Below are 25,031 nucleotides of genomic sequence, written 5' to 3'. Positions count from 1 at the left end.
AGGCTTTGGAGATCCAGTTACCAACTCGCTTACCCCAATTCGGGTACCTGACAGCGCCCGGGGCCACGAGTGCACTCCAGGCGGGGGCGTGCCAGCGCGGGGCAGGGGCTCTCGGGTGAGCGGTGTGATTTTGGCTTCCTCCCCAAGGTGGTCCCTACCTAGGCTCAGCATTTGTTCCCCTCTCCAAACTTACTGGGGCTGGGGCCTGCAGGGGGGCTGGGGGCTGCAGGGGGCGTCAGGGAGTAGCGGAGGGAGTAGGGCAAGGAGAGAGGTGAGTGGACTGGTGGCGTAGCGGGGAACCAGGAGCCAGGAGAAGAAAAGCTGGGAGAGCGCCGAGACCGAGGAGCGAGGAAGAGAGGAAGAGAAAGGAAAGGAAAGGCGAGGGAGAGAACGAGGAGAGGCAAAAAGGAAAGGGGAAAGAGAGCGCAGAGCGCGAGCCAAGCCGAGCGCCGGCAGCGGCGGCGGCGCGGCGCGGCGCTCCGCTCCGGCCTGACTCCGCACCGGCTTTTGCGGGCGGCCGGCGGCGCGGGGCCCTTTGGAAATAGAATAGCCAATGTAATCTGACACTTCAACTTGCTCGGCTCCGGGCGAGTTGATTCACTTACTCACCCCCTAACGCCGAGTTCCTTTTCACTGTCTGTGGACATTAAAAAAGCGAGCGGCGGCGGCGGGCGCCGGGGAGAGCGGGCGGCCGGGCGGCAGGCGGGCGAGCAGCGATCGGGCGGCCGAGCGAGCGAGCAACGCCGGCGCAGCGCGGTGACCCCAGCCCCAGCCGGCGCGGAGCAGGAGCCGGAGCCGAGCGGATCTCGGCGCCCTCGCTGCGCTCCTCCCGGCCCGAGCCTGCCCTACCCGGCGGTGGCGGCGGCGCGTCCTCCAGCGGCGGCAGCGGCGCTCGCAGCGCCCGGTAAGTTTGGGGCCAGAGCCAGGCGCCCGCTGGCTCCGGGGCTACCTCCCGCTCCCCGGGGACTCTCGGGGTGCAAGCGTGGGGATTGGGTGCTGGGGTTTTTCCCTTAAAGTGTCCCCCGGAGCGGGGCGACCGGCCGGCGGCGCGGGCTCCGCTCCGCTCCCCTTGGCGGCCGGGGGCGGAGGCCCAGCGGCCGGCGAGCTCCCGGCTGCGCGGAGCCGGCTTGGGCTGCGCGCGGGGGCCGGGTTTGTCAGGGTGTGCGGGGCGTAAGTGTGGTCGTGCGCGCGCGGACCCGGTGCCCGCCTCCTCCCGGCGCGCCTCCAGCCCTCGCTCCCTACACCCGGGGGCCGGGCAGGACCGGGAATCGGAGGAGGGAGGGAAGGACCGCCTCGGTCTCCTTCGCCTCCTCTGGGGAGATGCGAAGTTGTGCGCCTGTGTGTGTACAGGAACCGCTGGGGAAAGCGCTGGATTTCAGGGTGGCAAGGGGTGGTGGTGTTAACTTGTGCGTCTGAATTTCCAGGGAAAACATACACTTTTGTAAATGGGAGGTGGGGGCGCGGTTAAGTTGTTTGTGTGGGAATTGCCCGGGGAAAGCTGGCGCGCGGTACAAACGAAGAACGCGGAGGGGTGTGTGTAGGGGTTTCTCCCAGGGCTTCGCAAGCCAGAGGGGCGCTCAGGCCAATGCCTGGACGGGGCTGCCCCGGCCAGGAGGGGAGCCCAGGGGGAAGATGTGCGTGTGTGTGCGCGCGCGCGTTGCAAATACGAAAGTAATTTCCCCGTGTTCTTTCTTCCTCTCCGTCTCCGGCGGCGGTGGCCCCGGGGGAGTGGGAGGCCAGCCGGGGCGGAGGTTGGGGGGCCGGTGCTGGAGCCGGGGTCGGGGGGGAGGCGGGTTCTGGAAGCTTGCCTGGCGTCTGGGCTGGGGAAAAAACACTGGGGAGCGCGGCCTCGGCGTCTAGGGCGCGGGCAGCGGGCGCGCGTCGCCCCCTCGCTGGGGACATCTGTCCAGGAAGCCGGCCGGGCGGGGATAGGGCGCGGTGCGGAGGGCAGGCTCCCCGCCCTGGAGCGGTGGGGGCGCGGGCGAGGGGCGGCCGCCTTCCCGGCCATTGTGCGCCAGCAGATTTTCACGGGAGACTGCCCCGGAGCCGCCGGAGAAGGCCGGGAGCCGGCCTCAGCCCCGGGTTTAAAAGACACTCCAGGAATGTAAACAACCCGGGCGGGAGGGCGGGCGGACGGGAGCGCGCCAGGGCAGCCGGCCCGGGCCCCCCACCCCTCCCCGGGGACAGCCGGTCGGCACTGCCGCCCAGCCCTACCCCTCTACCTGCAGCAAACTTTTTCCTCCTCTGCCTTCCCTTCCCACCTCGTCCCTCCAGCAGGTCACAGAGCGAGGGCCGCTCCCGGGTGGGCCAAGGGTGCTTGGTACCCTTGCCTGACCGGGGAGGCCTGACGGCCGGGTCCCTGCTTCGGTGCCCGGAGCCCCGGCTGCGCCTGCCCGGGAGCCGTCAGCTTCCTGGGCAGGCAGTGCCCGAGTAACTGGGGCTTTGAGCCTGCCCGCCTGCCTCCCTCCCTCCCTCCCTCCCGCTGCTCCTTCCCCCGCGCGCTCTCCCCCTTCTCCTCTCCCCTGACTGCTTTTCCAATGCCCTGACATGAGGGAGGAAGATTTAACTTGGCAGCCCAAACAAATGTTCTCTCAGAGGTCCTCCAAGAAGCTGGCGGCTGGGCTGGCGGGGTGAGGGCACGGCTCGGCCAGCCTTTCCCTCCTCTCTGCTCTGCCACGGACATTTGGAGCCCTCTGGGTGGACAGCCCAGGGCATGGGAGAGTAGGGCCCAGCCCCAAAGATTTAAAAGGGCAGTGGGCGGCCGCCTGTGGAAGCCCCTGGCTCCGCGCCGGGTGCAGAGCCGCTCCGAGCTGCCTCCTGGTGCCAAGGGTTTTCTGAAGGATTTTCTTGAGCAACAGTTTGTCTCCCTGCTGCAACCTGGGAACCGGGCCTGGTAGACCAGAGGGTTAACCAGTGCCGACTCCTCCTCCCTGGTGGGTGTGAGGACAGGCTGGTTACACAGGGCAGGGCAGGAGGCCAGAGGCTGTTCCCAGAGGTGCCTGGGTTTGCTTATTACTGTTTTTGAAGGTACAGATAAAGAGGCAGGCGCTGGGGCTGGAGAGCCGGGCAGCTTGGCGCTGGTGAATTCCAGCCTGCGTTCGCTGGCGCTTGTACGGTCCCGGGAGTGTGAAGCTGCTGTTGAGCTATCGGGGAAGTTGAGATGAGAGAGCAAGCTCTTAGCCTTCTCAGCCCCGGCTGCTTTGTGAGGGGGTCCAGAGTGGGGGAAATTCCTGGCCCCTCACTTGCTGGCTCCTGGCCCCAGTGCAGGGGCCGGGTGGGTTTGTGAATACCCCGAGCCTTGGGCTGACCTTTCCCTCTTCAAGTCGAGGATGTTGAAACACCAGCATCAAACAAAAGACACATTGAAAGCCCTATCTACTACAGAGCACGTGTGACTTGGGGGCCCAGGGAATGCATTTGGAGGGAAATGGTGTTTTCTTCTGAGCTTTATGATTTTCGGTTGGGTTTTGTTTTCCCCCAAAGGACAGAAGCGTCTCCTTGTCCCAAATCACGAGGTTTTGAAACGCTGTTTTCACATGTAAATCTCAAAAGTTTAGACTTCTGAGAGTTGGTGGCAGTGACTGGGGGTGGGGGCTGGGTGGGGGGAGGAGAAGGGAGCAGTAGGGAGTGGATTCAAGAGGTGGACTTGGCATTTTGGGTAGGGCTTACTGAGAAGAGTTGGGAATAAGAAATTGCTGGACTTGTGAATAAATAGCCTTGTCTATGCAGAAAAGGGTTGCTGGCTTCTTTGTGGGGACAAAATGTCCCTTTTCCCTCCTAAGCAAAGGGGGGAGGAGGGTTCTTGTTCCTCTCACAGCCAGGGGCAAAATGAAGAAAGGTCCAGAGACTGCGGGTTTGGCGACAGAACCACAGTTTCTCCCTCACGCGCGCGCGCACGCACACTCACTTCCCTAGCCACAATAACAACGCTGTCTCCATCCCTGGCCCCCATAGATATGCCTCCAACATAGGACAGGTGTCCATGCTTGACTCGTTCCAGAAAATTGCAGGGGCAAGGACCCAACTGAGAAGAGCTGCAGACTTCACTTTTTTTCCTGTTTCTTCCTGATGGGGGGAGGGGTGAAGGGATTTAGGAAGGAAGGCACTTTGAGGCCTGCTGCATCCTGAGAGTTTCGTCACAAGAATACCTGCGTATAAAGCCACTGACCCTGAGGGTCCAACGAGTGGCCATGACCCTGGCCTCAGGGTGAGGCATTGTTGTAAGAAATTCGGGCACCAACCAGTTAATTTCCAGAAGCTTCTGTAGGCACTTGGTCATGGGACCAGGAAGCAGGGCCTGCTGGTTCGTGGCTGGGTCCTCTACATTTTCATTCATAACTTTGCTCCCCAGGGCCCTGGCCCAGCCCCTGTCACTGCTGCCTGGTCTTTATGAGGCTCTTTAGATTTTGTGTGGACAACAAAGGCCGGGCTGCCACGATTACCCAGGACACTGCTGCAGCCTTGCCTGGCGACAGCTCTGACCTCTTAGCAGGATATAGTGCTCTCTGCTCATGCCCTTTGGGGAAGTGCTCTTTGTCCTTAAGAGTCCCTTAGGATGAGGAGGCAGCAATCCACCTGGCTGTAAGCTCCAGGGCATTCTGAGGTTGGGCCCTGCCTTTAGAGAGGATGAAGGGAGGAGGCTGAGAAAAGCAGTCCTAGGCATAGGCTCTGGGGAGAGGCCAGACCCCATCATGATTGAGAGGGTCTCCCTATTACCGGAGGAGATGGGCGAGAGGACCAAGGTGTCAGGAGGCTGTTGCTTGCTATCTGTGTTGGGCCAGTAACTCTCCTGTGCTGGACCTCAGTCTCCTGATCTGTAAAATGGGTCTGAGGGCAGAACTCCTCCGATCCCACTTGGTTGCTGGGAGAATGAGGCAGATGTGGGCATGAGTCCCCTAGGCATGTGTCCCTTGAAGGCCTGGGAGGCTCTGGGTACAGAATGGGTAGAACACAAAGGGTTTAGATTGCAGGTGCTAGAAGCATTTTCCTGAAGCTGCTCTCATCCAGACCTACTTCCCTGGCAGCTGATTGTCCAGCCTTGGCTTGCATTGCCCCCCACAGGACAGGGTACTCATTACCTGAGTGTTAACATGTTCTGCTACATGCCTTCTGCAAATCCACACCTCCTGACCCCACTCTGGGCTTGAGATGCTGGGGGGCCCTCCAGACCATAGACTCGTTCTTTCCTGAATGATCCTGGGTTCAAGACCAGTGCCTAGGCAGGCCCCTAGGTAGGGGGACACATTCAAGTGGCTGCTTCTAGCCCTTATTGGGAATGACCTGTTGTGGGGGGTGCAGAAGGGGGAAGGGTCTGCCTGGGGGGTGCTCACTGTCATCTGCCTTTGTGTGCCAGGTTTGCCTCTGGGCACTTTCCTTGGAGCGGGGTATGAGAAGGAAGGGGGTGCGTGATGAGGGCTGGGGTTGGGTCAGGGGCCCGGCATGGGTGCCACAGGTGTTGACTGTGAATGTCCACCCTGTGGATAAAGACTGTGTCCTGGGAGAGACCAGAAGTGTGGAAGACAGTTCCTGTTCCTCAGGAGCCCACAGTCCAGTGCCGGCAGGAAGATCAGTCCAAATAAATAATTAACCGCTACCAGCTGGCTGCCTGCCACGGGCGCGTGATGACAGTAATAACCACAGCCCCTCTCCTTTGTATGGTACTTGGTGGATTTAGAAGCTTTTTCCATCTTTGTTTAACCCCAATAACAACAGTGTAAGCTAGTTAATATTTGGAATTATCCCCATTTAACAGAGCAGAAAACCAAGGTTCAGAGCGGTCAAACAACTGGTGGCAAAGTTAGGACTGAACCTCAGGCCTTACTGATACCAACCCCTGCGCTGCCTCCTTTCCAGTCCACCGAGTGAGCGCTCCAGCCAGGCTTGGACACAGTGCAGAGTCAGGATAGGCTCCAAAACTGGGTGCTGGGGGAATGAGGTGAAGGAGGAGCCGTTCTCAGGAAGGGTCACAGATGGGCCTCACCTGTCTTCCCCCTCCCATATGGCAGCACATGGTCCATGCCCCCAGCAGCTGTGTCCCTTTCTTTTGGCACAGTGTCTTACAGCCAGAGCTTGCTTCGAGACACAAATCCTGCCTTGACTGCCCAGGGCACACAGGTCTATACATGGGGCTTCATGCCCTTCTCTGGCTCTGGAGTAGGAGGCAGAGGTGTTTCCAGCCCCCCGGGTCCCCATGAAGCCCAGTGCTCTTCCTTGGGTTCCTATGGTTTCTGTAGTCCCTCTTCGGGCTGAGTCAGTTCCCAGGCTATGTGGGGCACCCACTCCGTGTGAGACCTTAGGTTCCTTCTGCCCCTTGTAGCCTCCACCCTTGGGCCTGGTTTTCTGTAGCTCAGCTGAGTGCCACCCTAGGACAAGGCTGTAGCTAGTGGGGTTCAGGCCAGGGAGCAGCCGGGCAGGCTGAGCTAGCACCTCCCGAGGAAGCCTGGCCCAGCCTGGCACACCTGTGCAGGTAATGACTGTGGCTTGGGAGGGCCCCAGGCCCTGCCTGTCAGGCCCAGCTGCCGGAGTTACTGCAGGATTGTGCTGGGGGAGGCTGGGGTGTCTGAGCTAATTAGATTTCTTAGATTTCAATGCTCCCCTAATCCTGTTAGTCTGGCTGTAATTGTAACCACTTGAAGGTTTCGGCTGTGGCAGGCTGTTGAGGACAGACGGTGGAGGGACTGTGCTCTGCCCCAGCCCCAGCCCCACCCCTAGACAGCCAGCTGAGGGCCTGGGGACTGCCTTCTTAGGTCTTGAGGATGGGGGCTTGAGTGATGGTGGGTGTCGTGTTTTTCTATAGAATCTGAGTATCGCAGACTGTCAGAGTGGGCATAGCCCTTTGAGATCACCCAGCTCAAACCCTTCACTGTTCAGATGGGGAAACTTAGGCCCACAGAGGGACAGAGACTGGCTCAGGACCTTGATGGCTGGTAGCAGTGGAGCATCAAAGACTAGTGGTCTGACTTTGGGATATTTGTCCCTAGGCACTTCAGGGAAAGTCTGGAATTTCCAGGGACTAGTGAACCCTCCAGAGACTTCTGCCCCTAGAGATAGGGCTTGGGGGGCTTCATTTGTCCCCAAGCTTGTTCCCCAGTTGGCAGTTACCTGTCTTATACTCCCCCAGCCCTGTGTGTGTGCACACCTGCACACAGCTGCACACACATGCACACATGCACACACATGCACACCTGCACACATATGCACACATGCAAATGCATGCACACCTGCACACACATGTACACACTGGCCCTGCTGGCCAGGGCTTCTGCCAGGACTCCGGCTGCCTGGCCCAGGGCCCTGAGACCTGAGAGCTCTCTCTGTCCTCCCCCACCACTCTTACCCAGATACTTGTCCTCTTGGAGCCTCTGATTCAATGCAGATCAGGAAATGGCCAAGCTGTTCTGATGGGGGAGTGTGTTAAAATACATACACTGTACTTTCCCCAGCTCTTTCTTCGAAAGTTCTGTTTTGGTGTCTGGCTTAAATGGAGATCTATCCTCTCTCCCCGCACCCCATTCTCACTTCCCAATCCCCAGGGGATGACTGGCAGGGAGGATGGGGATGGTGTGCCCTGGATCTTCCCACTTAGGTCCTGTGCTGCCCTCCTCTTAGCTCGGGAGCTTCGGGGAAAGATCTGGAAAGCCCCTTCCACTCTGAACCTCTCTGACTCTGGGGTTTGAATTCCTAAGCTTGTAGCATAAAATTAGTGGGAACTGATTGCGTTACCTGGTCTGGCCTTTCCTTTCCTAGCCCAGGAAACTGAACCATGGAAAGAAACACTTGGTCTCATCCAAGGTCAGCAGCGAATGGGTGACCGATCTGGGCCTGGAACCCCATCTCCGCCAGCCCATTAGCTCATGAAACATGTATTGAGTGTGTGCTGTTGGCCCGGCACAGCCCCCCTTAGCCACTCTTGAGCTCATTAATAAATGCTCTTCGGGTCTGATGAGAGGCCCAGCTGAACCTTGGGGGTGGGGTTCACTTCTGAGTGCTCAGGGTGAGGACGAAGGATGGGGAGTTTTCAGTGGCATTCCCAGACTCCCAGATCCTCTGCAGCCAGGGGAGTGTGGAACACTCCTGGTCTGGCATTAGAGCCCCTGCCCAGCAGCATGTGTCTTTACAGGGTGGTTGCATTGTGAATTTGAGAGAAGTAAAACAGGGCCGGGCACAGTGGCTCATGCCTGTAATCTCAGCACTTTGGGAGGCCTAGGCAGGTGGATCATGAGGTCAGGAGTTTGACACCAGCCTGGTCAAAGTAGTGAAACCGCATCTCTGCTAAAGATACAAAAATTATCTCGGCATGATGGTGGTGCACGCTTGTAGTCCCAGCTACTCGAGAGGTTGAGGCATGAGAAACGCTTGAACCCATGAGGTGGAGGTTGCAGTGAGCCAAGACTGCACCACTGCACTCCAGCCTGGACGACAGAGCAGGACTCTGTCTAAAAAAATAAATAAATAAAACAAAACAGAAACCATCTAGGGAGGGTACAAGGTTTCTCATCTGCCAGGACCTGTTTAAGCCAAGAGGATGGTAGCTTCTCATACCTCCCCTCTCCCCTCCAGCCAGCCCTCCAGGAGCTGACCTTTGTCCTTTGCAGAGCAAATGACCCACTGACTTGGTCCTGCCTTCACTTCCTCTGTGTATGGGGAAGCAGGGAGGTGGCCTTCTCACCCCACCCTAGGAGTCACCTGCTGAGAGTCACCTTTGTCAGCCTAGGTGAGAGCACACCAGGAAGAGCCAGCTAGGCTCAGGACAAGGGAGGAGATGCCAGGTGCCTGGACCTTGCCCTGTCCACAGGGGTCCCACCCAAACTCCCACCCCTACTCCCCGGTGGACCTTGACCACCGCTGGGAAGCACAGTGCACAGCTCTAACCACTCAGCGACCTAGCCAAGGATCAGCAGGGCACAGAGACCTCTGGGAAGAGTCCTGAAACCCTTTCCTGGTGTGTTTAAGTGGGACGCGACCTTATAGGGTCTCTGTCCAACCTTCTTATTTTCCACATGGGGAAACCCAAAGCCCAGAGAGGTGGTGGGATTGACTGGGGGTCATACAGTGGGGTGTCTCACTAAGAGTGGGGGATTCTGTGGTCTGGGTGGGGAGGGGTGGGGTTTTCCATCGAAAAATGGTGTTCCATCGAAAAATGCTTTGGTGTTCCTGCTGTTGTTTACATCCTTAAAACAACTTGCCAAAGGTCTGCCGTAAATATAATAGCCAGCATTTATTGGGCAACTAATGTGTTTCATGCTTTTCCCAGACTGCCTGGGTTCAGCCCTCTGCTCTGCTCTTTATGAGCTCTGTAAGTTTGGGCAAGTAATGTTTAACTTCTCTGACTTTGGTCTCCACATCTGTAGAACAGGCTTACTAGTGGTGTAGTAATAACTAACATACTACCTCCCCCATAGGTTGAGAAGATGGAGTGCGCAAACTTCCTGGCACATAGTAAGTGCTCAAGAAAAGGTAGCCCTAGTCATGGTCACCACCAGCATTCCCATTGCCTTACCTCTGATTTACAGATGAGACGGTGAAGTTGATTGCCTAGGTCATGTGGTGCCTGGAGCCCAACCAAAGCGGCCTGCTGGCACCTAGGCTTCCTGATCTCCAACTCCCTGCCGTTTTCCACACTCTTGTGTAGCACAAAGGGCTGGCCCATCATCTCTGAGAGGCCCCCAGTCAGTCATAACCCAAGTACATTGTAATTCAACCTACTAGGGCAGCTTGTTCCCCTTGGAAAGGCGTTCGAGAGGGAGGTGTTGCATCTGGGCTTCTGTCTGAGAAGCTTATTTTTTTCATGTGTAAACTGAGGCTTATAATAACAATACCTACTTTTTGGACTCTTCTCGTGTGAAGGGAAGGAGGCCACAGAGGGACTGGGCTTGTCAGTTGTACCCTATTATGTAGAATCACTATGAATGGTAACTGACTGGAACTTCTGGCCAGTCACTCACCCCTCTGAGCCTCAGTTTCCTCATCTGAAGACCATGAGCTGAAACAACATAATCTCTTCCCGAAGTGGCTTCTCAGGACCACCAGTCCCCAAAAGCAAAAGAGAGGGCAACAGAGCACCTCCGCCCCCAAGAAATTGTCAAACCTATTTGCCTGGAGGAGATGGCTCGGAGTAAATAGTTTGCTTCACTCAGCCTTTCCCCAGACTACAGACACCACCCACCTCCGACTTTTTTTTTTTTTTCTGGAGTGCAGTGGTGCAATCTCAGCTCACTGCAACCTCTGTCTCCTGGGCTCAGGTGATTTTCCCACCACAGCCTCCCGAGTAGCTGGGACTACAGGCATGCGCACCCATGCCCAGCTAATTTTTGTATTTTTTTTTTTTTTTTTTTGCATATGGTGTTTCACCATATTGCCCAGGCTGATCTTGAACTGCTGGGCTCAAGCAATCCACCTGCATCTGCCTCCCATACTGCTGGGATTACAAGCATGAGCACCGTGCCTAGCCCCACCCTTTTTTTAATGCAAAATAACTATGGAAAAGACCAATAGACCATTTTGGGAAACGCCCGCGTAAACAGTCCCTTTCAGCTCAGGCATTGCAGCTCCATCCAGCGGATGGTTTACCTACTGAAGAACCACCTTTCCAGGGGAGCCTCTCACAGAGGAGAGGAGGGGACAGTGTCTGCACAGGCAGAAGTCTTCCCCTCAGCCTGCTTTCTTGGCCTTTCCACCTCTTTTTAACCCACCCTCCAGCCTCCCACTTTTGCCGGCCTCCTTGTCTTTTCTTTTTTTGTGACCAGACCACAAATCTGTTTGTGGTTGGGCAGTCCCAAAAGCAAGGCCAACTGGGCAGAGGGGTGGGGCCTCTGCCATGTCCCTAGAGATAGGCCCCAGAGTTTTGCTGGCTGTCAGAGCCAGAAGGGGTTTGTTTCACCCGTGGGGCCTGTGGGCCCCCAGAACCTGTGGTCAAGCCTTTGCAAACGTGCACTTTCCTGGAGAGGTGGTCTGAAGCCTTGTTTCAGATCCTTAACTCAATGTGGACACCTGGAAACAGTGTCGAAACCATAGCCTTAGTCCAAGGGTCTGTAGTCCCTGGCCCTTGAATGGAGTGGAACTGTCATGCTGCCTTTCTCCTCCTCTTCCATTCCAACTCAGTCGTGTGACTCTTGAAGATGTGAATAGATTTATGTTCACACCTCCTGCTTCTAATCCAGCTTGACATGTTCCTGGCAAGGAAACTGTGACCAAGGGATGTGAAGCGACTTGACCAAGGCCACAGGGCCTGGCACTGGGGCCGGGGGGGTCCAGGGAATGATGAGTGAGTGGCAGGCAGGCATGGCCTTCTGCAGCAGCTGACTTCACTGTGAAGCCATCCCGTCTTGTCCTCTGTGAGACCTACTAGGGGTGTTGGGATTCAGTGTCCCAGAAAGAGCTGGCACTGGGGTGAAGGAAGTCCCCGCCCAGTCCCTCTTCTAGGAAGGCTGGGCAGGACTGGTTTAGGAGTTGCCTCCTCTGGGTCAGGAGGTCAGCTTCTGCTCTGCAGGCTGCATTGTGTGGGTCCCGCCCAGGTTCATGGTTCCTCTTCGGGGGCTGTGGGGACCACTGGCACTTATGTTGAGGGGCACACGGTGTCTTCAGATTGCCCGGCTGGTGTAAGCTGGTTAGGAGTCCTTAGCTGGGGTTGTTGTGCTGTTGGTGGGGAGAGGCAGCCTGGGGCCTCCGGAGAGCCGCTGGCCGGCCACTCTGTAATTGTGAATGAGTCACTCTGCCTCCCTGCTCGCAGTCCTCATGTCCCCACCTTCCTGGGATCCTGAGAAGTGGGCTTTGTGATGGTTGGGAGCAAGTAAGGGGATTCCTTGGGTCTCCGCCTCTCTGCCCTGTGTGCCTGGCATACCTGAGCTCCACAACCTCCCTGTGCCTCAGATCCTGGGAGAAGAGCAGAAAGCTCGGGTGTGACTTTTTTTTTTTTTTTTTGAGACCGAGTCTTGCTTTGTTGCCCAGGCTGGAGTTCAGTGGCACGATCTCGGCTCACTACAGCCTCTGCCTCCCGGGTTCAAGAGATTCTCTTGCCTCAGCCTCCTGAGTAGCTGGGAATATAGGTGCCCGCACCACCATGCCCAGCTGATTTTTGTATTTTTGGTAGAGACGGGGTTTTGCCATATTGGCCAGGCTGGTCTCGAACTCCTGACCTCAGGTGATCCGCCCACCTCGGCCTCCCGAAGTGCTGGAATTATAGACATGAGTCACTGCGCCGGGCCTCAGGTGTGATTTCTTGTTTGGTGTTTGGCGATGGGGCTGTGAAGCTGTGAGTTTGACGTCAGTTTATCTCCTGCAAAAGAATGGCCTTCTGATTCCTCCCACCCGGCCTGGGTTGACATCTGCATTTCTGCTTGTGCTTCATCTGCAGGACTGACCCCTTTAGGCAGAAGGAGTGGGTCTGCATTGGGGGTTGGAATCCTCATGGGCCTCAGAAGTCTTGGTGCCTTCTGCCTTGTGGATGGCCTCCCTCCTAGCCAGCTCCCCAGAGGGGTCTGGGCAGCTCTGCTCCACCCGAAGGCTCTGGATGCTCCTATTTCTGGTATTCTTGGCACCTTTGATTCCCAAGACCATTAGGGACCTTGGCACCCATCTCTTCTGATGCCTGTCATACGGATGACTTATGCCCCATCTACGGTATCCTCATAGAGCACCTTCCCATGTGGGCTTGCATGCCTCCACGGACAGGCTGCTCCCTGCCTCCCCAGCAGCTCCCTCCGTCTAGAAAGTTCCACATCGTATGGAGCCCAGAAGGATACCTCTCCCCTAGTTCTCTTCTCAGGACCTTGCAGAATGTGGTGAATTTGGTCCTCAGGAAGTCTCTTCCATTCTCTGCCTCAGAGATTGTATCCTCGGAGACTTCTCTCTAGGCTGAGTCTAAGGCTGGAGAAGGCAGAGTGGGCTTCCTGGGGAGGTGGCCTTCTTATATCCCCTGGGCCTTATTATCTCTGCCTCTGGTAAGAGTCTGGGCAGCTTGGAGACCTGAGACCTGACCTGAAAATAGCCTAGCCCAGGTTGTAAGACGTGGCAGTAGGCTGGGGAGGCCACAACAGTGGCTCACTGGGGCCCTAGGGGAAGAAAGTGGTTTGGCTTCTGCTTTTCAAGCAGGGTCAGACATTCCAGGAGGCTGAGAAGGCCGTCTGTCTTCCTAGCCTCTTGCAGCATGCTCGCCTGCCACTGCAGCCAGAGCCCCCTCACTGGAGGTAGCCAGGGGCTGTGAGTAGTGCTTCCTCCCCTGTCGACCAGCACCCAGCTCCCTGCTGAGCTCCTCTCTGCCTGGCCCTGCCCCCTGCCACTTAGGCGCATCTTGCCTAAGTGTCTACAGGCCCCTGAGACCTGGGCTCTGTGCAAGGAGCGCTGGATTTAGAGACAGAACTTCTGGCCTCCTCCTGCCAGCATCGCTGGGGGCTGTCGCATGAGTCCGAGGGGAAGGCCAGCACCTTGCATGCTGTCCAGTATCACTGCATCGGGGAGTGTAATGTTTCATTACCATGTGCAGTGATGGTAATGGCAGCACAGAAAGGCCCTGGAGACCATCCAGGCCAACCTTCTCATTTAGATGCTAAGTCGAACCCCAGAGGGGACGAGGTCACACGACAAGTCCCTGGCAGAGCTGGAGCTAAAATCCAGGTGTCCCCACCATCTAGCCAGTGCCCAGCCCTGCCTGTTACTCCACAGAAACCCTTTGCTGGAGTAAGGCACAGGAGAGGTGCCTCCATGGCTGTGGCAGTGGCGCTGGCCTGGCCTGGGACTCACCTTCCTCATTTTGCAAAGCGGCTGGGCCTTTCGGCTCTGGCTGTGCCCACCAGAAACACTCGTCCTGGGGGCAGGCACTCGGTGCCTATGGTCTTGGTAAGACAGCTGGCTCCTCCAGCCTGGGGGCCGCTGCCCTGTAGCAGGACACTTTCTCTCACTTCCTGGTTCATATGGGGCTGCGTTGCATTCTGCCTTGGGTGGCAACAGGATCCTTAGGAGCCCACCTGAGACCCCACGCCCAGCTTTTTGGCTCATCAGGCTCATTTGGTGGCCTAGACCATGGCTTGAATTTATGGTCTGAGATGCAGCTTGTTGTGATCCCTTCCAGGCCCCTAAGACCCAAAGATGCCGAAACTATTGGAGCAGGAGGGACCTGGGCAGCCAGTCTACTTAATGCCCTTCTCATCCCATTTCCCAGATTAGAGCCCTGAGGCCAGAGAGGGAAGGAATCCAGTCGCAGAGCTGCAGGCAGGATCCCATGTCCTCCCAGCCTCACTGGCTTGGTCTCCCCCTACTTCCACCCTTTGCGCCCGAGGCTGTCCTTGGCCTTCCCAGGCTTTGTGTGGAGTGAAGGACGATGGGGGACAATGGGCAGAGTAGCAACTGCTACTTTTCCCTCAGGGCTCCTCTAGGCCTCTGCCAGGCCCTGTGTCCCTTCCAGTTCTGGGGAGCCCATGCACTGAATGGGCTGGGAGGGTCCTGTTGGTGGGGCCTCGTGCCAGCCTGAGAACAAGGCTTCCTGGCTGGGCTTGAGTCCCCAGCACTCTGGCCCTGGGGAGGACAGAGTCTGGGGTCCTTTTGTGCCTCCCCTCGCCCAGCTACCCAAGGAAGGTGGATTCATGTATTCCTTCGTCAAGTTTATCAAGCACCTACCATGTGCCAGGCACTCTTCCAGGCCCTGGGGATACACTGGTGAATTTGACAGGGGCCATGCTTACATTCTAGTAGGCGAGACAGTCAGCAGGTCAACAACTTAATGCATGACATCATGCCTGAGTTATAATCAGTGCTTTGAAGAAAAATAAACCAGTATAAGGTGATATAGGGACATGAGTGGGTGATGGGGCTTCTTTAGATGGTGTGGTCAGGGAAGGCTTCTCTGAAGAGGCTGCATTTGAGCAGATACCTCAGGGAGACAGGGAAGTGAACTCAATGAACATTTGGGAGAAGAGCTCTCCAGGCAGTGGGAACAGCATGTGCAAAGGCCCTGTGGCAGATGCTTGTTTGGTGTGGTCTGGGAAAAGCAGGGAGGCCAGTGTGGCTAGATGGAGTGAGGGAAGGAGAGAGTGGGGAGGAAGTCAACAGAGTGATCAGGGACCAGGTGATAAGGGACAGAGAGCCTTATCAAGCACAGGAAGGGCTTATGACTTCATGCACAGTGATTTGGAAGCCACTGAAGTATTTTAAGTAAAGGACTGAGGCTATCAGATGTGTCCTCTAAGATCTCTGGCTGATGAGCCGAGAATAGACTGAAGGGACAAGGGTGGCCACAAGGAGACCATCTGGGCAGCATTTACAGGAACCCAGGAAAGGATGCTGGCGGCTTGCACCAGAGTGTTCAGTGGAGGTAGTGAAACAAGGTCGGATCCTGAATGTATTTTAAAGATTGACTGAGGCTGTGGCCAGGAGCCCACTGGGAATGCCTGTCCACCTCCATGAAACAGGCTGAGCTAGAGAACTGGCTCAAGTTGCTGTGTCCTGGGAGTCTGAGCCCTTCTCCTTTTGTGCGTGTCACCTCCTGTGCCTCAGCCACTCTGTCATAAGGTGCCCGTTTAACAGTTGGAAAAATAGAGGCATAGTGGGTCTTCCTGATACCCTTGTCTACCCTTGGAATTCTGATATTCTGCATTTGGTCTCTCTCCTCCCCTCTGGCTGATTCCCTGGCATTCATCCCCTGCATGTTCATACACGCCACTCTATGCACCATAGTTTCCCAACATGTTAGTCATCCTCTATCCCGAGGCCTTTGCATATGCCAATTCCTCCACCTCCATTCTTCAGTCAGGTGAACTCCTACCCATCCTTAAGAGCCCAGCTCAAAAGCTGCCATCTTTGAACTCTCTCCCCTGACACTCTCAGGCACTGAGGATTTCTTCTCCACTGAAAATTCTACTCCTCTCCCTCCCACACTCTATTGCAAGGGATCGACTGCGTGGGCTGGGTCTGTGCCTTCCTTCACACCTCCTCTTTCTGTTCTGTGTCCTCACAGCCTGGCCCAGGGCCAGCACAGAGGAGGGAATAAAAACATTTCAGTGTATTCCTGGAGCAGTAGTTGGTTACTATGGAAACAAGGAAGTGTTGCAACTTCCTGAACTTGAGGTTGGGGTCAAAGAGGGCAGCTCTATCTTGGCCGCACGGGATCAACCCAAGATGGCCATCCTGAGGTTCTCATTAATTCAAAGTCACTTCGGACAGGCTCTTTCCCATCCCTGAGCCTCAGTTCACCCCATCAATAAGATGCAGGTGTTGGGACTGCTTGGCTATCTGCTCTAACGTTCTGTATCCTTGTGCCTCCAATCCTGCCGTATGAACACAGGCAGGTCCTTTGCCCTCTTTGAGCCTCAGTTTCCCTATTTTGTTGACCTCTCTCCAAGAACATAGCTGCCTGAGTCAAGCAACTCCAGAATCCTAGGGTCAGCGGCTGGGCTGGCCGTTGATGGTTGAACTGGGATTCTTGTGACTTGCAGAGGCACAAAGAGGGAAGTCCTGCTTTCCAGGGTGGTGGGGTGGGGGTGGGGGAATGAGGCAGCAGGAGGGTGGGTTGGTAGGGATAATCCAGGCCGGCTCACTCTGGCCTGAACCTGCACAGGCCCCTGGGTCTCCTTTCTTCACCTTGAAGGTGGCAGGAGCTAGTGCTTGCCAGGGGCCCTTGGCTCTGCCGGACGCTGCCCGCTCCGCATTCTGGTGCTGTGCCATGTAGATCCCGGCCTGTGCTCTGAGGGCCACAGGTCCTGGGGTGGCCCCAGAGGCTGCCTGCTGCCTGTGGTGGCAGGGCTGAGTGGGTGGGCACCATGTTCTTATTGTGTCTCTTCTCTCTCCACTTCATTGCTCAGAAGCCAAGAGTTAGCCAAGCACAAAACCACAGCCTGGCTGCTGGCACCCTCCTCTGCAACCGTGCAGCACCTGGGCAGGCTGGTTCTGGGGGCTCAGCACCAGTCACCAGGGCTCGGATGTAACCTCCTCAAGCTGGGGGTGGGGGTCAAGGGGCCAACATGCCCAGCGTGACGCCAGGCCCGCAGTTGAGTTCCCACCTGCCATTTGCACATGCCATTGGGCAGAGTGGGCAGAGGCCTCAGCCCGCATAACGCCCCACCCTGACTCCTGCCTGGCACTCAGGTGCCGTCTGGCCTGCACCAGACCCAGAAAGAGTGACCTGGGATGAGAGGCCCTCCATGGCTCTCTGGGCCTGCCTTCTCATCTGAAAAATGGGCAGAGGGTGCCCGCCTCCCATGGCCACCAGGAGGGGAGACAGAGGAAGGCAGCTTGTGATCTCCAGAGCCCAATAAACACACTTGTTAGGATTACCAGCAGCAGGCAACAGGCTTCAGCCCAAGAGATGCCCCTGAGAACCTCTTTTTCAGGAAGCAAAAGCCCAAACCTTTTCAGAATGAGACTCTTACTCTGGGAATGAGAAGTGCCTCTCCCTCTGTTTCTGAGCTGTGCCCAGTGGCCAGGGACCTGAGAGTGGCCATCACAACGTGCCTTTCCCGCCTACCACTGCTCCCTGGCTTTCTAGGGTTGGAGTTGGATGAAACCCCTGGGGCAGCACTGGGTACTGGAAGGGCCCTGGTAAGGGAGAGGATACCCACTGCCCATCTCTGCCACCCATCAGCTTCCTGACCCTGACAAGTCCTTGCCTCTCTGCCCTCTGTGCATTGAGGCCCCTTCTAGCTGGGACTCTCCTTTGGAGCCTGCTGGAGCATTTTTACCTCCAGGATAGGTGAGGCTCCCTACTCCAGACCCCCAGGATGTAATGTGGGTCTCACCTCAACTCACAAAATTCTCACTTCTGTTAAAAAAGGGCCTTGCCATGGTTGACGGGGATTTGCACTTCACCGTGTGGACAGCGACAGAATGCGTCTCCCCGCCCCTCCTTACCTGGCAAACTTTGTCATTACCTCCTCCCAGGGACGTCCTAGGCATTCTCCTCTGGACTCCCTCAGCCCTCAGCCTTCTCCTCGTCCCGGTACCAGCTAGGTCAGACAAGACCTGGAGCAGAGAAGGTGCCCAGTAAAGCCTGATGAGTTCTTGAATGATCAAGTGAAAGCCCTCAGGTATCCAGATAGTTCAGTTGGCCAGAAAGCCCATTTTTCTCAGATTTTACTCAGTTATGTTTGCTTGTTCAGCATATATAATCCTTTTTATTTTTATTACTTCATTTTATTTTGTAGAAACTGGGTCTCAGTCTGTCACCTAGGCTGGAGTACAGTGGTGTGATCATGGCTTACTGCGGTCTTGAACTCCTGGACTCAAGCGATCCTCCCACCTCTGCCTCCTGAGTAGCTGGGACTACTGGCACGAGCCATCACCCCGGCTAATTAAAAAAATTTTTTTTTGTAAAGACGAGGTCTTGCTTTGTTACCTAGGCTGGTAGGATCTTTTGTTATTTATTTTTTATTTTTTTATTTTTATTTTTTTAAAGATAATCTTTTTGGAAGCTCTGTGTCCAGGACTGATTCTCTATACCTTTGGCCAATCTCTTCCTTTTAAAACCAGGGTTTCCTGACTTGCATTTTTGCATTTCTTTTATTTACCTGGTCTGTGCAACTATTTTTTTCTCTTTTGGACTCCATATAGCAAATAATTCTGCCTCTCCTTTTATTTGAATTTCTCATGCCAAAAAGGCAGGGAGGGTTAGTAAACACTGCTTTGGTTGTTCTTTGTTTTGTTAAGTGTTTTTAACTTCTTAGTGTGTTAGATTAGATTTTATCTGCCTTTCCTACCTGCCTTAACCCCAGGCCTCTAACCCTCCACCTTCCATTGCTTGTTCACTGGCATTGTGTCTCCTAGGACAGCTGTGTGTGGTAGCGCATGTTGCGCACTGCACAATTTGGGGGTGGTACTCACATTTTAGTCCCCTCACATTATACATGTATTAGATGATTTTTTTGGCAGGTGATGGTAAAGTGTTGGAGGAAGGGGAGACTGGTTCTAATTCTCATAAAGCCACCTTGGATTAGGAGTAGGCTGACATTGTCCCATGGTCCTGGCTGAAATTGGGAAGTCATTTTGACTCCTCCCCAGGGCTGTACCCCATGACATTGGGTGTCCATGTCCCCATTCCCCTGCCCAGAGCATAGCTTATGGGAGTATGTAGTCAGGGAACTGATGTCTTTGGACTCCACCTTCTGGATGTTTCTCCAGCCACCTCTCCTGTCTACGTCCCCAGGCAGCAACCTTTTCCCTCAGGTGTCTACCTCCAGCTTCCCCTTTTCCATCGCCCCTTCACTTGGCTACCAGTGTGAACCTGAATAAAAGGCACCCCTGATCTATCACCTCTTCCACTCTACTTAAAACTCCTTCATGCCTCTCTACGATCTACAATCTGAAATTCAGTGCCCTTCATTCTCTGGCCCCAGATGAACTTTCACTTGTGTGTGCTTTGCACGTTGTGTTCCTCTCTGCTCTGTCTGCCTGGAGAACTCCTAGGCATCCTGCAAACTCTGCCCAAGCCTCAGCTTGCCCTCATGCACCAGCTAGGTCAAGCGGATTGGTCCTCCCCTTGCCCCAGTTCCCCAGGCACTGTTTCCTGACCAGTGTTGCAGCCCTTGCTTGGCAGGATCGCAGCTACCTTTAGAATACCACAGCCACCACCAGGCTCTGACTCCCTGTCACCCAGCAGCACCAGCTTGGATCTAGCAAACATTCCAATGCGCTCCCTGCAAGTTGAATAATACATGGTGGCTACCCTTTCCCAGAGCTGGTCGGTTTTGTGGTGTGGACCATGTGCATGGTCTGACCCCTGGCCCCTTCTTTTGCCCTTTCCCCTGCCAGCCAAAGCCAGAGTGATGGCTGGGCCATGCCAGGCTCCCAGGAGCGCTTTGTGGGTCAGGTTGTTTTGCCCAAAGCTACCAGGTCTGAGGATACCTGTGAGCTTGCTGTGCCTGCATTGCCGCTGCCCAGGCTTGGCTTGCTGGGAGAATTGGCTCGGCAACAGCAGCCTGGGCCAGGCCACAAGGCTTCTTGGGCAAAACTCCCTGGGCAGGGCCAGGGGCTGGGGCCTCATATGCACTGCCTGTGCACCAGGCGAGTCTGTGGGCAAATGAGCTCCAGCTTGCCATGGTGCTGGGGGAGGGCCACCCTTCTGCTGGGTAAACATGGGTGTTCAGGCCTGCCTAGGCACGGCCCTGGGTTCTGTCGGTTAAAGGTGCAGGACAGCATTTTGTCGAGCCGGGAGTTGCCAGTGAGAGGGTGACAGAGAGGGACACATGGGAACCTTCACCAACCTTCCCTGGGACTCGGCCCCTACAGGCTTTAAGCAGAGGCTGCAAGGAGGCTTAGGGGTCCCTGGGCCAGGACTACTGTTCCGACTCTGAGATCTTTTCTCTGCTGCAGTGCTGGCTGCTTTCTGGGACTTGGGGAAGGTGGGTGGGCTGTGAGCAGGTGCGTTTCCTAAGCCAGGTCTGAGACCAGAGCTTCCATTTAGCGGTCCCCACTGCAAATGCATTTCAGTCCTTGCTCCCCCAGGCAAAGCTCACATCCTTGGGAACATCCTTCCTGCACCAGGCATGGTACTTTGGGGTCTGGAGACTGTCGCAGCACCCCTCTGAAGTGGGTGGTATTATCCCATTTTGCAGAGGAGGAAGCTGGAGTTCAGAGTGCTGAACTTGTTCAGCCTCCACAGCTGCTCAGGGAATCAGGTCTTCTACTCCCTACGCGAGGCCACAGCTTGATTTTTCTTTTCTGGTCCGTGGCTGTTTGTACAAACGAGTATCCTGTGGACATGGTTGTCTGCCCCTGCCCCTCCGACAGGACAGCGCTGAGTAGGTACCTGGGCTGGTGCCACACTTGGGGAGGTGGACAGGTAGCCTCAGAGCCTGAAGCAACTGGTGGGGTTCATTCCCACGGAGGAGAGGTTCTCCGTGGTCCACGGCCGAAGCCTCCGCATGTCAGATCCTTCTCCCCACCCAGATGGAGCCAAGTGGGCCCCACATCAGTGAAGGAAAAAGCCCTTGGCTCTTGTGCAAACACAAATTGTGGAAGAGTGGCATCGACAACACGAGGTGCTCCCCATCCATCCGGCTCACTTTCCTTCTACAAGATGAGCTCAGCTCAGGGTGTTTTGTGCCTTCTCCTGTTTGCTCTCGTTTGGTTTTGGTCTGGTACAGTTGAAGTCTTTGCCTCCTTCCGACAGAAGCACTGGACCCCTCTCCCTGGGCCCTGAAAACCCGGAGGGGTACTGGGACTGCTGTGTTGGATCAGAGGAGTCAGGTAGAAATTGGGAGTTCTGGGTGCAGGGAGCACTTGAGGTGCCTGCTGCATGCTCCCTGAAGGCAAAATCCCAGGAAGGATGTGTCAGTTCCGAGGGCCACTGAGATCACCACCTCCGTGAGCATGAGCAAGACCCTATTGGCCGCACCCGGGACAGCCTTCCTGGGCAGGGCCAGTCCTACCACCTCCTTTGTCCCTCTCCCACTCCCCTGACCCCCACCCCCTACCCCTCAGGCTACCTGCTCCCTTTTTACCCAGGCACATGTCCATGTGTGCCGTTACAAGCTCCTGGCTTTCGGAAGGGAGGGGACAGGTTGTAGAGAGACGGGATGCGCCAGAGTGTAATTTTATTTCTGTGGCTCTCCTTTCAAGCTGTCATGGTAAATCTATTTTACTTGTCACTTTGTAAATCATTATGCAGGATTAAGCCTTTTACCAGCTTTTAAGGCTTCTGCAACCAGGGACAACCCCACCTCTGCCTCATCCTGCCTTCTTTCCCTCACCTCCCTTCTGAATGACCCTACTGCTGTGTCTTAAGGCTCAGTTAGAATGTAAGTGGGGACCCAGGAGACAGCTTGCTGTCATTGAGTTTAGCTGCCCCATTTTACAGGTGGGAAAACAATCCCTGGAGAGGGAGGGACTCCCAGGTGCAGTGCCTGGGGTGCTTAGTGTTTTCTGGTGCCCCTGAGCAGTGGGGAGGGAAGTTGCTGAAAGCAACCGAGCCTGGGCATGGGACTTGGAGGGTTTTTTTCTCATCCCCCATGGGGACCTGGAGGCCCCCTGTGGCTGTGGCAAGATTGCTCAAGACCCACAAGGAGACCCCGTTTGGAAGAGGAGACATACTTGGAGGGAGAGAAGGACCTTCTGCCCCCTCCCAGGGTGTGGGGCTGGTGGGGTAGGGGACTGGTGACAGGAAGCTGGAGGTGGGAATGTGGTCACAGTCACCCTACGGGCATGTGGGATCCCGTTTATTTATTTCTCCAGAAATCTGTGTCGTTCTCCAGAGAAGGCTTTGAGGTGCAAGAACAATGAAGCCATGTGCTGAGATGTTGAGAGTTGCGGATAGTGGCTGGGACTACTAGGCCAAGAGCCAGCAGTGTGCAGCGGTGCGTTTCCTTTCACGGGTCCATCTGGAGCAGCCTGCTCACAAAACCAGAGTGAAAAGATGCTCACCCACAAGGCTGATGTGCATTGTGGGAGCTGAGGCTTGGGGGGTGCCCACTTTGAGAAGCCAGGGATGTATGTGCCCAGGGCCAAACTGCCCAGCTGGGCCATGCCGGGTTTGACAGCCTTAGTTAGGTCTTGCTGCCTTTTCCATCGGGATACACTGGCTTCATCGCCAGGTCAAGGGCTTCCTCCCTATTGCTGGGGTTCCAGGGCTATCCTCTGCCCGTCTGTGCCAATAGAGGGCCCCGCCTTGGGGGGCCCACACTCACCTGTCCTGCTTCCACCACTCCCCACCTAGACCTCTGCTGTCTTGAGCCCAGATGAATTAATCTCTTGCAGCAATTTCAGTCTACCAAGAGACCTTCTCCAGCGTCTTCTAGGGGAGGGTCCTGTGCTTTGGGGAAGCTGGACTGGGTGACATTCATTTCCACAGCCCTCTTTGCTTTCCCTGTTCAAGCCACCATGATGTGCAATGGCAGCTGCCTTTTTTTTTAACTTAAAATTTTAAAATTTTGTGAGTACATAAGTAGGTATATGTATTTATGTGGGCAACTGCCTATTTATTGGCCTATTTCTAGACTTGAGCTGTTCTGCAAAGCCAGAGCCTTGTCTCTTATCCCCTAGCACGGGGGCCATAACGGCACAGGCTAAGGCAATATTTCTCCATTAGAAGGATGGCCAAACAAAAGTCCTCAGACCCTGACCTCAAGGAGTTTCACAGTCTGCATTGGAAACAACCTTGGCTACTCAGCAGAATAGCTGCAGTGAGTACTGAAAGCTTCAGAGAAATCGGCTAATAAGTTCCAAGGAGTGAGATGAGAATGAGCTAGAGTGGTCGGTGGGGAGGAGCCTCCTGGAGGAGGGGGCATTTAAGGGCTGCACTGAGGATGGAGAGGCTTTAGCTAGAACAAGGCAAGGAGCGGGAGGAAAGGTACTTCTGGGCGGTGGAACCGGCATGACCAAAGGAAGGGAGGTGTGCCTGTGGGGGTGCTGGGGCAGCTCAGCCAGCACCCATGGACTTTAGGGGAAGAACAGAGGCCAAGTTTCTAGGGATGGCTGGGACCCCAGAAGGAAGCCAGGGTTAGGAGGGGACACTTATTCTAGAAGTGGGGAGGGGGAGGTGTGTGACAGACTGGGTGAGGACAGAGCAGTGTTTTAGGAGATTTAGTGACAGGGAGCCACCTGGGTTGGAGGAGACCTGAGCCTATTAATTAGGCAGGTGAGTGGAGTCCCTCAGGTGTACTTCAGGACCAACCAGGCTCCCTGAGCTGGGTGGGATGGGGCAGGGCTTAGGGGCTGGTGCTGTTCCCACCAGCCCCGCTCCATGCTGAGTGGGAGAGGAGGTGGCAGCAGCAGCTGGGGCTTCTGAAGGTCTGGGTGCAGGCTTGGTCTGGCTACTCCTGTGCCTCTGTCCTCAACCTGCAAAATGGGGAGATTCTACAACTCCACCCAGCCTGTCTGCCTGCTGCTGTGAGGAGTGCTGGAGGCACAGGGAGGGCAAGTTCTTTGTGAACTGACATTGCCTGTTCTCATTCCCTTCTGGAAAACTGGTGGCTGCCATGGCATGGCCATTTCATGGCTGCTGGCTTCCCTCTGTTCTCCAGATTGGAGGTGACCCTAGGACCTGGGTTTCATTACCAACAAGCCATGTGATCTTGGGTCAGTCACCTCCCTCTTCCAGGCCTTGGCGTTCTCCTCCATAAATGGATCCGTGCTGATAACCTAAGCCTCGCTGCACACAGTGTGGCTGGTGTTGTGCTAGGAGACCCAGGCTTGGGCTGCGGCTAGGGGTGTCCCCCTGTGGGCAGAGCCCCATACCTGTTGTCACAGTAGCATCGCAACACCTCCTTATAAGCCTTGGAACCTCGGCCAAGAGGTTTCTGTGTGCGCTTCTTGGTCTCTGGTGACTTCTAGGCCCATTTGACATTTCTTTGCACTTCCTGCCCACTCCTGGAGGCCCCTGATTAGTCTACTTGGTTACAAACCCATATCAGATCCCTGATATCTCCCAGCAAGCCTTTCACAAGGCATGTGCCTTTAAATGATGCTCGTGGCTCTTTGAAATCTGGACACCAGCTGGCAGAGGGGTGGTCAGGTAGCTTGCTTTTCTATAAGATGGGTGTGTTTTGTTTTTTTTCTTTTGGAACAGATTTTGATTTTCTGATAATAGAGCCCTTGAGATAGTGAGGAGACAGTACCGGAAGCAGCACACCCAAAGCTGTTTGAATACAATGCAAGCAGTTGAGGGGCTGAGCCACCAGCCAGTAGGAGAGAGGGTCCTGGGGGTTCAAAGAGCAGTGGGGGAAACTGAGGTACAGAGAGTACCCAGCAAGAGAATGAATGAGTGGCAGGTCCAAGCTTCAGATAATTATTATTCTTTCTACCGCCTCCCCCCTCCCAACACACACACACACACACACACACACACACACATTCAGGGGATGCTTTAGGTTCTCTGCACCGTGCCATGCAGTTTATGTGCATTATCTCATTTACTGTTCTGAAGAACCCTACGCGGGAAGGACTGCTGTACCCCAGTTTTATTTAATTAATTCATTTATTTATTTATTTTGAGACGGAGTCTCACTCTGTTGCCCAGGCTGGAGTACAGTAGCGTGATCTCAGCTCACTGCAATCCTGCCTCCTGGGTTCAAGCGATTCTCCGGCCTCAGCCTCCCGAGTAACTGGGATTACAG

General features: G+C 55.5%; 1 protein-coding gene across 8 annotated transcripts in view; it reads left to right on the top strand.

Annotated features, from left to right (window-relative positions):
• The first annotated feature begins 598 nt into the window (after positions 1-598).
• The window catches only part of ZMIZ1 (zinc finger MIZ-type containing 1), a 247,456-nt gene continuing 223,023 nt past the window's right edge, over positions 599-25,031 (top strand). For 4 of the 8 annotated variants that reach the window (XM_019034968.4, XM_019034966.4, XM_063709968.1 and 1 more), the window contains exon 1: positions 655-904. The gene's annotated coding sequence lies outside the window, so the exon portion shown is untranslated. Of the gene's footprint in view, positions 905-25,031 lie in introns of all 8 variants that reach the window. The other 4 variants (XM_004049640.5, XM_063709969.1, XM_019034969.4 and 1 more) reach the window with 4 other exon arrangements.

The sequence above is a fragment of the Gorilla gorilla genome, chromosome 8 (assembly GCF_029281585.2).
Source record: "Gorilla gorilla gorilla isolate KB3781 chromosome 8, NHGRI_mGorGor1-v2.1_pri, whole genome shotgun sequence".
Lineage (NCBI taxonomy): Eukaryota > Metazoa > Chordata > Mammalia > Primates > Hominidae > Gorilla > Gorilla gorilla.
Note: the sequence above shows the minus strand (reverse complement) of the source record. Positions and strands in the feature narration are given on the sequence as shown.